General features: G+C 38.5%; 1 protein-coding gene across 3 annotated transcripts in view; it reads right to left on the bottom strand.

The window, feature by feature from the left end:
• Positions 1–14,310, bottom strand: part of opn7b (opsin 7, group member b) — a 61,735-nt gene that overhangs the window by 24,715 nt on the left and 22,710 nt on the right. For all 3 annotated transcript variants that reach the window (XM_023273606.3, XM_055013091.1, XM_055013090.1), the window contains one exon: positions 1,003–1,141. The gene's annotated coding sequence lies outside the window, so the exon portion shown is untranslated. The remainder of the gene's footprint in view (positions 1–1,002; positions 1,142–14,310) is intronic.

Here is a 14,310-nt window from a genome sequence, read left to right as displayed (position 1 = left end):
TCAGCATCGCAGGCTCCCTACATCCAACAACCATGAATTTATATTCATGGTTGTTGGATTTTTATAAAGCTGAATAACTTCCAATTGTATCAGTTGGAGGTAAAAAGGGGTTTTCTGATTGAGTCATGAGTACTGGTGTTACATTATTTCAACTATGGTGAAATAAAGGCATTGAATCACCTTTCAAGGTCGAAGATAGATGAGATAGGAAATGCACTCGAAAGTTGTGGTCTGAGAGCAGGTTCCTCTGAACTGGGCATTTAATGAGCCATTACAAGTCAAGTTAGACTCATGAATAACGAGTCTAAGTCTTGCTAGAGTGACCTAAATTGTTCCTGATATCAGCTCTGGCCTTTTCACAGTGCTGCAGACATTCAGGCGTTTTCAAGAGCTGAGCAAAGTCTGGACTCAAAGAAATTATACAGTGGGAACCAATTATAACAAATAAGCATGATTATGTAAACAGGACATGAGTGATTATCTTTTTCCCCCAGATATTACTGATGAGAAAGATACAGAAGACTAAGAATCCTCCTCCCCTATTCCTACTACAGCGCTTCTGTTTTGCTCTTCCTCAGTGTTTCGCCTCTTACCCCTGTATGATAAAAGCTCAGAATTTATTCTCCACTCCATAACCCAGAAACAAATGCTGATGCATGTTTTTTTGGTTTTTTTTTTGTCTGTTCTCCTGTTGCATAGACAAGAGAAGCCACTCCTGATAAATCATTTGCAGTAGGACACACAGGTATGACCTTCACAGGGAGTCATTTCAGATTTGAAAGGTTAGCTCACGCTGAGCTCACTCTGGTCACAGCACCGGTCCAACTTAAAAAACACGGCAGGGGAGTGAGAAACTCAAAAATGTGAGCGTAACGGATATCATAACTCACAATGAATGTCACAGCTGGTGATAGCTTCTGACTTGCAACATTGGCAATAAGTGTCAGCAGTTGTAATTTCAGTATTGGCTGCAATTCAAATTCCAGGCATGATCTACATCACCTCTGACTGCTTCACTTCATCAATAACGTGTCCATTTTTGATGATCAGGTGGAGTAGAAACTGCCTTGTGGAGCTCTATTTTGACTCGTTCCCTCCGATCCTCAGTGCCATTCCTCTTGGCACTTCCTGCAGTTTGGCCCTTGGTGAGAGAGGAAACAAAACAAGAAAAAGTGAAAAAAAAACAACTTTCGGATTCACTCCATCTCTCCCCTTCCCCTTCCCCATCTTGTGTCTTCAACTTTCATCCTCATGTGTTCCCTGCAGTCATTTTAGTCTGGTTTCTCACACAAACTTTGCTTTTCTCTCTTTCATCCCCCTGATATTGTTGCCTTTCCAATGAGAAAGGAGCACACAGTTTTGAGTGTTGCAGACTTGTGTATATCTCAGTTGATCTGCCTCTGTTGTGAACATTCTGTTGCCATTCGCATACTGATGGTGGAAACAAGCACAGTCCAGCATCTGTGACTTTGGGACTGTAAATCTCTTTAACAGCCACCTAAAGGCATCAATATTTTTTGTGTCATGCGTTAATGTGCAATGTTTAAAAGTGTTCAGAGTGACATTTTTTCCCCTAGATTAGCATTTTGTATTATATATAATATACATGAGGTGGAATGAAACATGATCTTTTCTTTATTATGGACTTCTGCATTTCGCACATCTCAGTTTGCTTTTGTTGCATCGCTGCTCTTCTTTGGAGGCAGCTCTGCTCTACAGCGCAGCATTTCGCTTGCATCCAAATGAATTTGCACGCTTCAGCGAACGCTTCTGAGTCAGATTGCACAGTGAAACAATGTTACACAAGTTTTATGTCTTTTGAAATTGCAAAGAGTAGTATACGATACATTCAGGTAGAAGCTTCTCTGACCATCTTCTACCCTCCTTAAAATGACAGAAGTTCCTAGGTCACATCAGCGGTCTCTTATTAGAGTAATTTAAGAGCTCTCTGCAGGCTGGGTTCTGCAGCAGATCATGTCGCATCGGTCCTGCAGTAACCCCTGTTTTCCTGCATTTCCCTTTCACGTTCCCCTTAAAGACAGACACTGATTTTCCCTCAGGATTGGGTTTGTGGACTCCAAGGCACATAATGACCACTGTTAATATGCTAAAAACTAAACATTCTATATTGAATGGCTTTGAATTAACAAAATTTCTAATCTCACATTGATTTAACAACAACAGATTAGCCAGTTCTGCTAAATTTCTACATTTCCTGATTATTAAAACTATCTGTTTCTACATACTCCTGTTTTCTGTCCATGCTGCCTGCACCTCTTCTGATCCACTGCCTGTTTCTGACCTGCCTCAATGCTTTGCCTCTTTGGATTTGTTTACCTGCACTACAAATCCAGCAGGATTTGTAGGATCCTTTCACCTGGCGATAAAGTCTCCAAACTTTTCCTGCCTGTCTGGTCATCTGCTGTTGGGTCATACATCCTGCTCCACTGAACCATGACTTAGAGACTCTTAGATTTATTTTATTCAGGTGCTCTATTTAATAAAACCTTCCTCTTCATGGAAACTTACTATTAGTTTAAATCTCTTCATTCTTGTGGGTGTTCAAAACCACATCCAGTGTATTTGGAGTCCTGACATTTGGATTATTTCCTGAATTTCAAATTTGCTTTTCACTGTATATTATATTAATGCCAAACTTGCATGTGAAGCTGAGATGGAAGAAGAGAAGTGAGAATAAAGACGGTTCATTCAAATGAGGCAGGGCAAATGGAGTTGTTGATAATTTCAACAACTCCATTTGTGAATGTGAATGACATTTTGACTTGAGACTAGACGCCAACAACAATCTGGTGCCATTTACTCGACTAAACACTCAGACTTTTATTTTTTATGAGGCAAGAACTTCAGCCAATCATTCTGCATTGATCGATGCTATCCTGTGGAAAAGCTGCTTGTTTTATGTTTTTAGTGTTTTTTTATTTTAAAGCAGAAGGACAGACATGTTGCTAAATATGCACCCCCTGATTTCAGAAGTCTTGCACACGAATGCATTTACACATGATCAACAACTGTTTTTGCTAAATTATAACATCGCTAACTAAATCTTATTAACGCACATGGAAACACGACAGACATCAGTTATGCTGGCTTGGTATGCTGTTTATGTGATTATGGTGACAGATCAGTCCCGTGTATTTATTAGCATTAGCATTAAAGAGATGTCTTTTGTTTATTTCCTGATTTAGATTAAATAAATGAGATTCCAAATATCAACAAAGTTTCTATCTCTCGAAAAAACCGAACACAATCTCATTGGAGTAGTGTGTGTAATGAATTTCTGTATTGTTTAATTTTCAGTGTTGCTTCTTGAAACACATGGAAACATAAGGAGAATTAATTATTTTTTGTAAATGGTAATTAAGTTAGAGATGAGACAATAAAATCATATTATACAATATTCCATAACGAATACTTAATAATGTGATTTTTTGTAGTTAGAATAAGAAGATTAGGTTGACATTCAGTCATTCTGACCAAAGCAACATCACTTGGGGTCATTGTAATATGACTATGACATTATTTTTACTGCATTTTCGGCTACTTTAAAAAGGCTTGCATCAAGGATTTTCTAAGTGGAGACCCATCGGCATTTTTCTGGAATCATTTAAAGTTCAAATGACTCCTAGAAGACGGCCTGACAATCATCTGTTCCCTGAGATTGTCAAGAATGATTGACTCCTTCTGTAATTCACCCCAAGAAAAGAGAGGCCAATACTCTGCCTGTCAATCCGCTGAATACTAATATCTTGATTCAAGCCTCGCCTTGGAAGTTGAACAGGTGGAAAATGATGAGACAAAATGGACCTTAAATTATTGAAGGTATGAGCACATGCAGGGTGTCACTGGGGCTTCTTCTTAGTCGACATGAATGAAGATGGAGATGATAGTGATTATATAATGTGCTGCAAGCTGTGTGAGTGATTCTGTGGTCATGAAATTCTTGCAAACCCCTAAAGTACTACTTCTCAGTAGTAGTAATTTTCACAAATAAGTACTTCATTTACATCATGGCATAAAAAGCATCCTATGGCATATAGTGACATTTACTGCCCACAGACATTTTCTACATCACATGCCACCAAATGCACATTTTACACAGTTCAGTTGTACATTCCACCACATGACTGTTTGTGACTTCAACTTGCTTCCAGCTACATGCGATGCTGTGTTTTCTCTTCATCTTCTCCTCTATCTACCCTTCATTTACCCCTCCTCCTCGTACTCCATGTTATCGTCATTCATCCATTTCAGCCAAAATTTGCCTTTTAAATCCAAATGTTCACTCAACTTCATGTAAATTCCATGTGTTGCGGCTGTCTCTTGTCCTCCCACTTGCTTCATCCATTTGTACATTCATCTGTTTGTGCACACAAATACCTCCAAAACAGCACAATGTTCAAACGTTGGCATTCTCTCTTGGTGCTCGTTTTGTTGTCTTTAATGCCACGAGTGACTCTAGTAACCTTTACTCGCCCATCTGCTCGCCTCAAGCCAAGTTGCTGCCCACTGCAACGACAGGCCTCAGACATTTCCATATCTCAGAGGAGCATTTTTCATTGTGACAACAGGTCCAATAGAGATGTGTGTGGAAATAAACAAGTTGGTCTCGGGGGCTGCATTTCTCAAAGGAACAGTTTTTGATTATTCACTTTGAATAGCTTTCGGAAAACCAGGGTTCAGCAACATCATTTAAAATTCCTGCCATGTCTCATGTTTGAGGCTAAGGGACAACAAACAACTTCCCCCTCCATATATCATCTTTTCTGTTGTATATTTGCTGCCACATCCTTCCTACTTGCTCTTTTACTGTGTCTATTCTTTTCGACCTCTCTGTTGATGGAAAATTTGTGAGGTGGCATGTATATATACAGTATATAAATGAATAATCGGCTGTGTTTACATTTAAATGTAGTAATCTAAATATGGTAATTGCATGGTACCGAGAGGGGAAAACATTTCACTTTGATCGGCAATTCTCCAGCCAACCATCACAGCAGAATGTGTCACAAACAACAAGCAGGTGTTTGGTAAATAGACAACCTCAAACCTGAATCTTATTATATCCTGAAAGAGGTGCACGCAGAGAATATAGATGAGAAACAGATCTGTCCCAGGTGAAGGAAAGACTCTGTCAACAAGAGAAATCTGTTTATGTTTCAAAATGTGTTGACAGCTCCACAAATCAGTGTTGTGAGCAAAGACAATACTGTCTGAAACCGTCATCACTGGTAATTTTCTCCTATTACTGAACTCTGAGTTTTCTACAGGCCTCATACATCATTTAAGCTGTTGGGGTCTGAGGTAAATAAAGTGCTGTGTTGTTGTGTAGGTTGCTAATCCTCAAATTGTAGATAAAATCTTCACTGTTAAGCTTTTGTGCATGCTGTAGCTTTGCGAGGTTCTATCAGTACTGAAGATAAGCATTCAAAACAACCTGACAGATTAATAAACACACAGCTTCTTATGGCTAGCTACATTAGTTATGATTATATACACTCATATAATATAATAAAAAAATATTGTTTTTGTGTCTGGAAGTATTTTTGAAGACTGTTAAAAGAGTGTTCCACTTGTTTTGCATTGCATTTATTTGATATTGTTGAACTGGCAGTGAAAAGTCTCGAGAAAGAATAAGAATTGATAGTATTTTTAATTCCAGACGTCCACCTACATTATCCCACAATGCAACCATCAACAGTTCAGTCACAAATATGAGTCTGGTGATGATTCAGTGCTGACCTAGCTAGCCATTATACGTAACTATCTAAGAGTTGCTAATAAATCATTCTAAGTTACTGTGAAATTAAGTTGGGTGAACTATAATGTTTGGTAGTCTTCCTATGTTTACTCTGTGTACCGGATTAAATATTATGTTGCTCCGCTTTTTTGATCATCAGTCTTTGAGAACACACATTTTTATACAATCAATATTTGAGGAAAATGTAATTCCTGCCTCTATTATGTTCAGCGACAACATTAAAGGGAAGCCACAGGTGACCTTATGGAAGCTGTCAGTTGTAAACGGTGGGTGTACAAAGCACAGGAAGTTGATCAAAAGTTGTTTTTAATACATGTTAATAGATGCACCTTGTGTTCTCCTTCAAGATACATTCTGTCTTTTCACTATTTAGCCATGATCTTTATCGAGTATAGTCTGAGTGCTTTAAGTGCCTAAATTAGCCATAAAAATGTAAATTGTGCTTGTATTGCTATGGTTATATTTTTCAAGAAGTGACATTGTAGGAAAAACAAATTAATTAGGCTGTCAGCTTTGTAGATATGCCCTGTATACACATTTTGCTACCTGGTGCACACATTCTTCAAAAAATGTTTGTTGTTATCAAACATTCTCAATCTCAAAATGTATTTGCTGTTGCAAATGTCCAGTTCATAAACGTAAGAATCAGGGCTGCTTAATGATAGGAGGAATTATTGAACTAATCAGATTGAGAATCAGAATGAGCTTTAGTGGCTGGTATGTACACAACATACAAGGAATTTGGTTTCAGCTCTTGGTGTCACCCTAGGAATAAGGAAAGAGAATAATAAAATAACTACAGAAAGAAGAAGAGAGATTAAATTAAATTAAATTAAATTAAATTAAAAAAATAAAAACTAATAGTAGTAATAAAAAATAAATGATAAAAAATATACAAATATGTACACATCTAGAAAAGAATATATAAATACAGTAGTGCGAAATGATAATTGCTATAGTGACAATACAGTGCAAAAAGCAGAGAACATTGTTCGTAGTGCAAGATAATGTACATATACATTTGTATATTGTACAGGTGTGGACGAATGGCTCAGCTTTTTATTGAGGTTGTGGTTATATTATGTTTTAACTGCTGTAATACTGTTTTAAGTTCTGTTATTGCTTCAAGTTACACTCAAATGGCAAACTTTCTCTTTATTTTCATTGGAACCGTGCACTCCATGCATACAGTCATGACATCCTCACGACAGCCTTGACATCGGCTTTCGCTACAGACAGACACTTTTTGAAAGACCATTACATCATTGCTACACTGCGCACGTGTTTTTGTAGGTTTGCTCAGATTTTACATGTCAGATTTTACACTAGTTTCATGTCGGAAGTGGACTTGCCCAATGAAACATCATACATAAATGCAACAAAGCTGTCGAGCTAGTTCAGGCAACCCAGCTCCAGTCCGCATTAAGATGACAAGACCTTTGTTTTTGCAACACATACCTAGCACAGCCTTTTTTATTCAGGGCTGTACATCGTCAGTGTTCTTTCTTTTTCTTTCGCTGCATGCCTGCGTACACCGCTCACCTGAAAACTTTGCTCATGCTTGCTGCCACCGCCGCTGTGGCTGCTGTCAGCATTTGGGAAGCCTCACTTCCACCGCAGAATGCACCTGAAGGTTCTGATCTGGGTCTTGTGGGCTCCTTAGGGAAACTTCGATGAGGTCAGAGCTAGGATGCCAAACATTAATGCTGTATGTACTTTTCTTCTGTTCCATGTGATTTGATTGACTGAAATTCACATTTGCTTTTGTTTATGTGCAGTGCGGTTCATTATACTGCATTAATGTTAATACTATTAGATTACTGACTATTGGATTGAATTGTGTCAATGGACAGTCTCTTGACAGAGAGAAAAATCAAACCAGTATGTTGAAAATCAAAGACCGATCCTTAGTTTGGCTCTTTTCATGCATCTCTCTCGGTAAATATTTAAGTGTTAAGCTTTGTGAGTCCCGCTTTACTTTTCTCATAGTAAGTAAATAAGTTCATATACAGAATTTTAAGAATCTAAGAATTTCTAACTGGGTTATTTCTCGGAAAGACCACATCAAATTATTGAGCCCCTGAATTATAGACTGAATTATTTTTAATTTAATTAAAACATGTCTGGAGGATATTTTTCAAGCAGTTAAACATTTGCAGGGTGGATATCGACTTCTCATTTTTTTGTGATTTTAATTAAGTAAATTTTCTTCATCTAGCCACAGATGTGTCTCACTGGGCTTTGAGTCTAAAGTACATACCCTCTATCCATGTTTCTGTGATCTGATTAAGAAAAAACATCCTCAGAAAAACGCCCATACCACTTCAGCTACACAAACTGAGCGCATGATGTATAATTTGAAGCTGAATGAAGTAAATGCTGCTCAGGGCTCCTTTTTCCTGTCGTACTGATTTCAACTTCGGATCCATCTTGCCCACCATTCTCACCCCATGGCTACCTCTCCCTCTGCAATAATGGCTATCATTCTTGAGAATATACCTGACAGCAGTTTATGGTCAATTTACAGTCTCCTACTGTTCATCTTCGTCTGGTACAGAAACTGCAGCCGAGGTGATAAAAAGAATGGAGTGTTTTTAGCCTCAGACCGATTCTACCATTCATATAGCAGAGATATGGGCACAGGATCTCTGATTAGATTTTGTGGCTGCTTCTCTGGCACTGCCCTTCTGTGATGGTGGTCTTCAGGGCCCAAAGGCAAACCTATCAGAATCAAATTACATGAGCAATTGTCACCATATGGAAGCACATGTATGCGAAGGCTGCAAAGAGTACCTGTGAGGAGGATCGATCACCACACTGGTTGGGCATGCAGAGTTTAAATGAGACAGGCATGCAGCTCATACATGACTCAGGACTTGAGTGAGACAGTGAGAAAAGAAAGAGGACTGACAAGACGGTTTTTTCGCAGCATGTCTGCGCTCCTGTTTCTGGCATGTGGATGACGGTAGCCCAGCCAGAGCTCTTCTTGTCTTAGCTGGCATGCTGAGATCTCAGTGAAAACAAAGCTTTCTGAAACGGCGTCCCACTGCTGACAGCATACAAACAACACTGACGTAGCAGCATGCCAGGGCAAGATTAGCTCGTCAAGTTCAGCAGTTAGAAGAGAGTGAGCCAAGTCAAAAGACAGGTGCAAGACCTGGTGGGGCAAACAGACAAAGGGGCAGATAAACACACACACACACACACACACACACACACACACACACACACACACACACACACACACACACACACACACACACTCCTACACACACACTCCTACACACTGTCAGATGGGGGATGCGTGCTCACAATACTGTAAAAGCCTGTGTCATTCCCCCTCCACTCCTTAGGCCATCCATAATCAATGTATCCATCATCATCCATTCAGAATTGAGGATTCATGAAAAGAACAACTTGTTTTTAAGCAAAAGCATGACTCATTACTAATCAGTTATGTGAACATGACTCATCACCACCTGTCATGCTCCAACTTTCTCGCAGGGTTATTGGAGACTAATTGCCGTTGAATGTGGATCTATTTGTTCACTCACACTCTGCAACAATACAGCATATGGAGGATTTTCATACTCACTTTCTTGGGACTTTTCCTATGCTAAAGTACACCAACATGATGTAGATTTAAGGTCAAGCACATTGGCATATCAGGAATACTTACATAATAGATACTCAAGCATATTAAATGTCTTGTATGTAAGTCATAAATCTTCCAAAGATGGTTATTGTGATGATTGTGGGACCAGGAGAGAGCGACATTCTAATTACAGGGAAATTAATGTTTCAAATAATGTAGCATCATCACTCACAGAGGAGAAACACAATAAAAATCCGCAGGTCATTACAGCAGAAGCCTTTACATCGAATCCCAGGTGAACTATAGCCCAACTGTGAAGCTTGCAGGCATTAGGAAGAAATGAACTGCAGTTAGAGGCCTCTTGTCTTCATTAGGAAGTGGATAGATATTAATCAGTTTAATATTAAGTAAGAGTAAAACTGTCACTGATAATGCTGCAATCCAGAGCTCAGACAATTTGCTCAGCACCACATGTACCTTTATGCAGAGCTTTAAGACATAAAAGCTAGATAATTTTACATCTTAAGTGTTAGTTCATGACTGCAATATCCATATTCAGTGAAGAATGAGCAATAACATGATCACATACTCATGCCTTCTTCAACATTTCATGTTTGCTGTTTTTTCTTCAGTGCAACCAAAACTCTGAGGTAGATCCCTCATGCCTCAACAGTCATTGACATTATTGATTAATCTGCCGAATATTTTCACATAAACCAATTAATTCTTTGGTCCGTAAATTGTAAGAAGAGGATCAAAACAACAACTACAAAAAAAGCCTATCACCATTTTCAAAAACTAAAAGTTACATGATCCCTTGGCTGGGAATTTTTCCAAAAACACTTTGCACCCAAATGAATTCAACTTACAGTAATACAAAACAGAGATGTAGCAAATCTTCCAGTTTTAGAAGATTAATATTTGGCATTTTTGTTTCATGAAATACTTTACAATGAAAATCCGCACAGGCGAGTTTCTGATTTTTGTTCTGTTGTTCGGCAAATCAGGTAGTCAGAGTTAATGGTTTCACCTCTATTGTGGTTTGTTCTGATTTATTTTAGTTTTTGATTCCTCATATTCTTCTTGCTTTTGGTCCATTTAATTACATTTGATAAGCTGTTTAATTTGAGGAAAGAAAGATATAAAAGTTATGAGTACTAGGAATTACTGAAACTACAATGCTGATGGGATTTAATCAGTGGGATATTATATATTAAGGCATCTCATCATGGACTGTGTCTTTGCTAAAGGTAACTTACAGTAGGACAGTAAGACTTTTGGTTTATTCCCAAAATTTGTCAAAAAGAAAAAAAGAAAAAGAAAGAAACAATCATCTCATTGAGCAAAAACAAGTATTTAGTTTAACGATTTAACCTCTGGATTTTTTATTAGTTCTCATAATTCCTGGAAGTATTTGCTTTCTATGGCACAGACAGGTTTTAATTGTGGATACAACAAATCAAAAGTGAAGCAGAAGGGAAAGCAGATTGCACTTAATTTGAATTTGTGATTTCATTTTAACTCACAGCGTACAGCATAACACTGGTCGTTTTTCTCTTCTATTGCTTACAGCAGTTCTTTTTCTAATTATGTTCCCTTTATGCACTGCATGTGCATTTACATTAATTAGAGCATTAATTTCCTCACCCCTTGAGTGCATTATTTCACAGCTTATTGACCACTGCTTTACAAAGGAAATGCTTTGCTGAAGTAAATCAATGAAGTAACTAAATTGTGTAATCAGTCTTAATAAAAAAAAATTAAACAGCTTATCCCTGAAAAATATGGACACATTGCTATGTTTTCATTCATAAAAAAATGGAAGAAACAATAGAAAATTACATTCCATTGTCCATATTTTAGCTGTGCTAACACCTGGCTGTAGGGATGACATTGTTCTTTTCTTGCCAATCTACTATTTTATGCCAAAATCCCTCCACGGCCAGGAGCTGTTCTTGGCCTGGCTTGGTCTGTCTATAGTATTGTGCATGACTGAATCTGCTGATTCCCAAAGCTCCCAAACAGTCTGTTCAGTATTCTTTAGCGTACTGGCTGCAGTTTGTACAGGCATTGTTTAGGGCAATGCTTATATATAAAGAAGCTAATATGAGCAGCTGAATGGAGTCAGGTTAAGTTTGGGGGTATGTGAAGTTTTTTTTTTTTTTGCTGAACAGTCTTATAGCAATGAGTGCATACAGTTATGGTAACCTCAAATGCACTGCAAGGTAGAAAAACTGTCATTTACACCAATCTGCCACATCGTTGAAATGTATCTAATACTGTGTTATTTCCACGCCTTTAATCATGTCCCGTGGTGTCTGGCAGACGCTCAATCAGACCAGGGGAATTTGGAGTCCAAGCCATCTCAAACCATTCCTAAGCATTTTTAGCAGTGTGGTAGGTCACATTGTCCTACTGGGGATGTTGTTGCCAAGGGGAGCTTTGAATGAATGCCACAACCCAAAGTTTCCCAGCAGAACATTGTATTTTAAAGAAACAATCAATGGCATTACCTGTCATGGGTTTTAATGTTGTGGCTGAAAAATTGTTTATTCTTAGTGAATACTTGGTAGCTGAACCTGGATATTTCTGAAAGGGACACAGATCTGAGCTCTGGCTTGTTGTTTGCTGAGGAGTTATTATCTCTGGTTATGAAAACAGAAAGCCATGAACGTTGACTGATCAGTGTATAAATTCTGCTTTATTCAGCCTAACACTGGCCAGCCAGCTGGCTGCTTATATTAGGCTGATAACTTGTCAAAACAAACACTGCTGGTGAATTACAAAGCAGACTTTCAGTTCTTGCACTGCCAGTGTTCAAAGTGATAATTACAGTGGATTCCCTCCACTTACAGTAATTGAAACATTTGGCACTGACAGTTCATTCATAGCTGTCTGTGAGATACGCGTATGAGATAGCATTCATTTTCAGTCCTTCCGGTGCTGTTGTTGTATAAGTTCTTAAAGACATGAAATGCTGTTTCCTTTATTGACATGGCTTCATGCTTAAACTTGGTGAATGAATCAGAGTTGTGTACTAATGTACTGTTTTGCACTACACAGCAAAAAATAAAATAAAAATAAACAAGACAAAAGACACCAGTCGAAGGACACGAAGCTCACAAAGATGGATCAAGGCCGCATGAACAAAAAGCTACCTTTTGCTTAAGCAGCACTTTCAGCCATTTGAAGGTAATGTGTTGAGCGTAAAAGCCAGCACGAGAGAGCAGCAACGAATCCCCTACTGCTCTCCTTCCCATCCAAGAGGGATTTAAAACAGAACAGTTATTGTGAGATACATTTAAGTCCAGTGTTTAATCAAATATAATGTGAATGTTGACTGATCGTCGCATCATTCTTTCTATCTATCTATCTGTCTGTCTGTCCGTCCGTCCGTCCGTCCGTCCATCCATCCCTCCCTCCATCCATCCATCCATCCATCCATCTATCTATCTATCTATCTATCTGTCTATCTGTCTGTCTATCTGTCTGTCTGTCTGTCTGTCTGTCTGTCTGTCTGTCTATCTTGTGGAACGAAGTGTGTGTAGGAGAGAACAGCAAATGACAAAAAAATTGGGGATGACAGAGGTGTAATTTTAATGATGAGTAATGATCAGGCTTTCTAAGCTGTCTTTATGTCTGCCTGGTTTAGCTAATTACTTTATTCCTATAGAATGTAGGATTACTCTGTAACACTGCTGAACTCACAGTTAAACTTTGATCCACTCTTAAGTTACTTCATGTTTACAGATGAATCTAATAAGATCTGATAAGGGATTTGAAGTTATTCCTATTCAGTGAGTGGAACCAGTACTGGGTCTGAATTTAATAGAATGAACTCCTTCTGAGTAATTGCTTTCTTGCTGGGAACTATGAAGTAGGAATTGAAAGAAATGCATTTTAAAAAAGCACTCCATGGCCACCTCGCTACATGAAATTCAGGCTACGGTCATGGCCTCTGGAACCACTTATGGGACTGTCAGATGAAAATTCCTTTTAACACATCTGTATGAGAGGAGCACGACATTTTGTGTTGAAGTGCTTGTGAGTGATGTTGCTGAGGACACAAAATGCTGTGTATCTTGTCACCAAATCACATCATCATCACTTTGCTGTTTTACAAAAAGCACCCATTGTGTCACCCATCAGTACACATCAGATAAAAAAAAAAAAAAGCCATCAGATTAGGTTTGTTTAGATCCACATAAAGAAACAAGACACGCCGACAGAAAAGCATTGCAGGCATCTTCGTCAAAAGACTCCAGATCCATACATTGACACATTCTCAGCTAACCTTCATATCAGAACAAGCCGTCAGTCACTCTGTGCGTAGTGTTACAGAGGATACAAGTCCCAGGAGGCCCAGTGAGAGGACTGTTACTCTGCTGGTGGTGGATTTGAGCAGAGCCTCATATACGACCACTAGTCAAGGACCTGATCTTATTCTTACAGATATTTTTCTCCTGGGTATCACATTTTCTGTCAAAAAGGATTACGATAATATGCAGAGAGACATAAAGAAAGGGAAATGAAAGCATACAGTTTCAATAAGATGTACCTTCAGTACCATAAGATCTCTTTGTATGCAAACACATAAACAATGAGCCAAGGACTCACAAGGAAACTGCAGCCTTTCACTTTGACTGTTAGCAGCGGCTCTTTACCTTCACTTCAGTTTGGCTGATGGTGAAAAGCGAAAGATGAAAACAAGGTCAAATTCCCAAGTTTTCAACAAAACAGTCTGTAAAAGAAGTCAAACTCGTCGAACTTTTGCACTTTTCAGCAGTACACTCAAGTGACTGTATAATCCAATTCTTTGCAATCCATTTACAGGAAGAGCACAACTTGTGAACTATTTCCTCATTGTTCTTCCCAACAACTGTCTATTGTACATGAAAAGATAAAATTGTCTGTCTGTTAAACTGCTGGTAATACA

This window comes from Amphiprion ocellaris, chromosome 8, assembly GCF_022539595.1.
Source record: "Amphiprion ocellaris isolate individual 3 ecotype Okinawa chromosome 8, ASM2253959v1, whole genome shotgun sequence".
In the NCBI taxonomy this organism is placed as follows: domain Eukaryota; kingdom Metazoa; phylum Chordata; class Actinopteri; family Pomacentridae; genus Amphiprion; species Amphiprion ocellaris.
The sequence above is the reverse complement of the archived record's forward strand: the minus strand, read 5'-3'. Positions and strand labels throughout refer to the sequence as shown.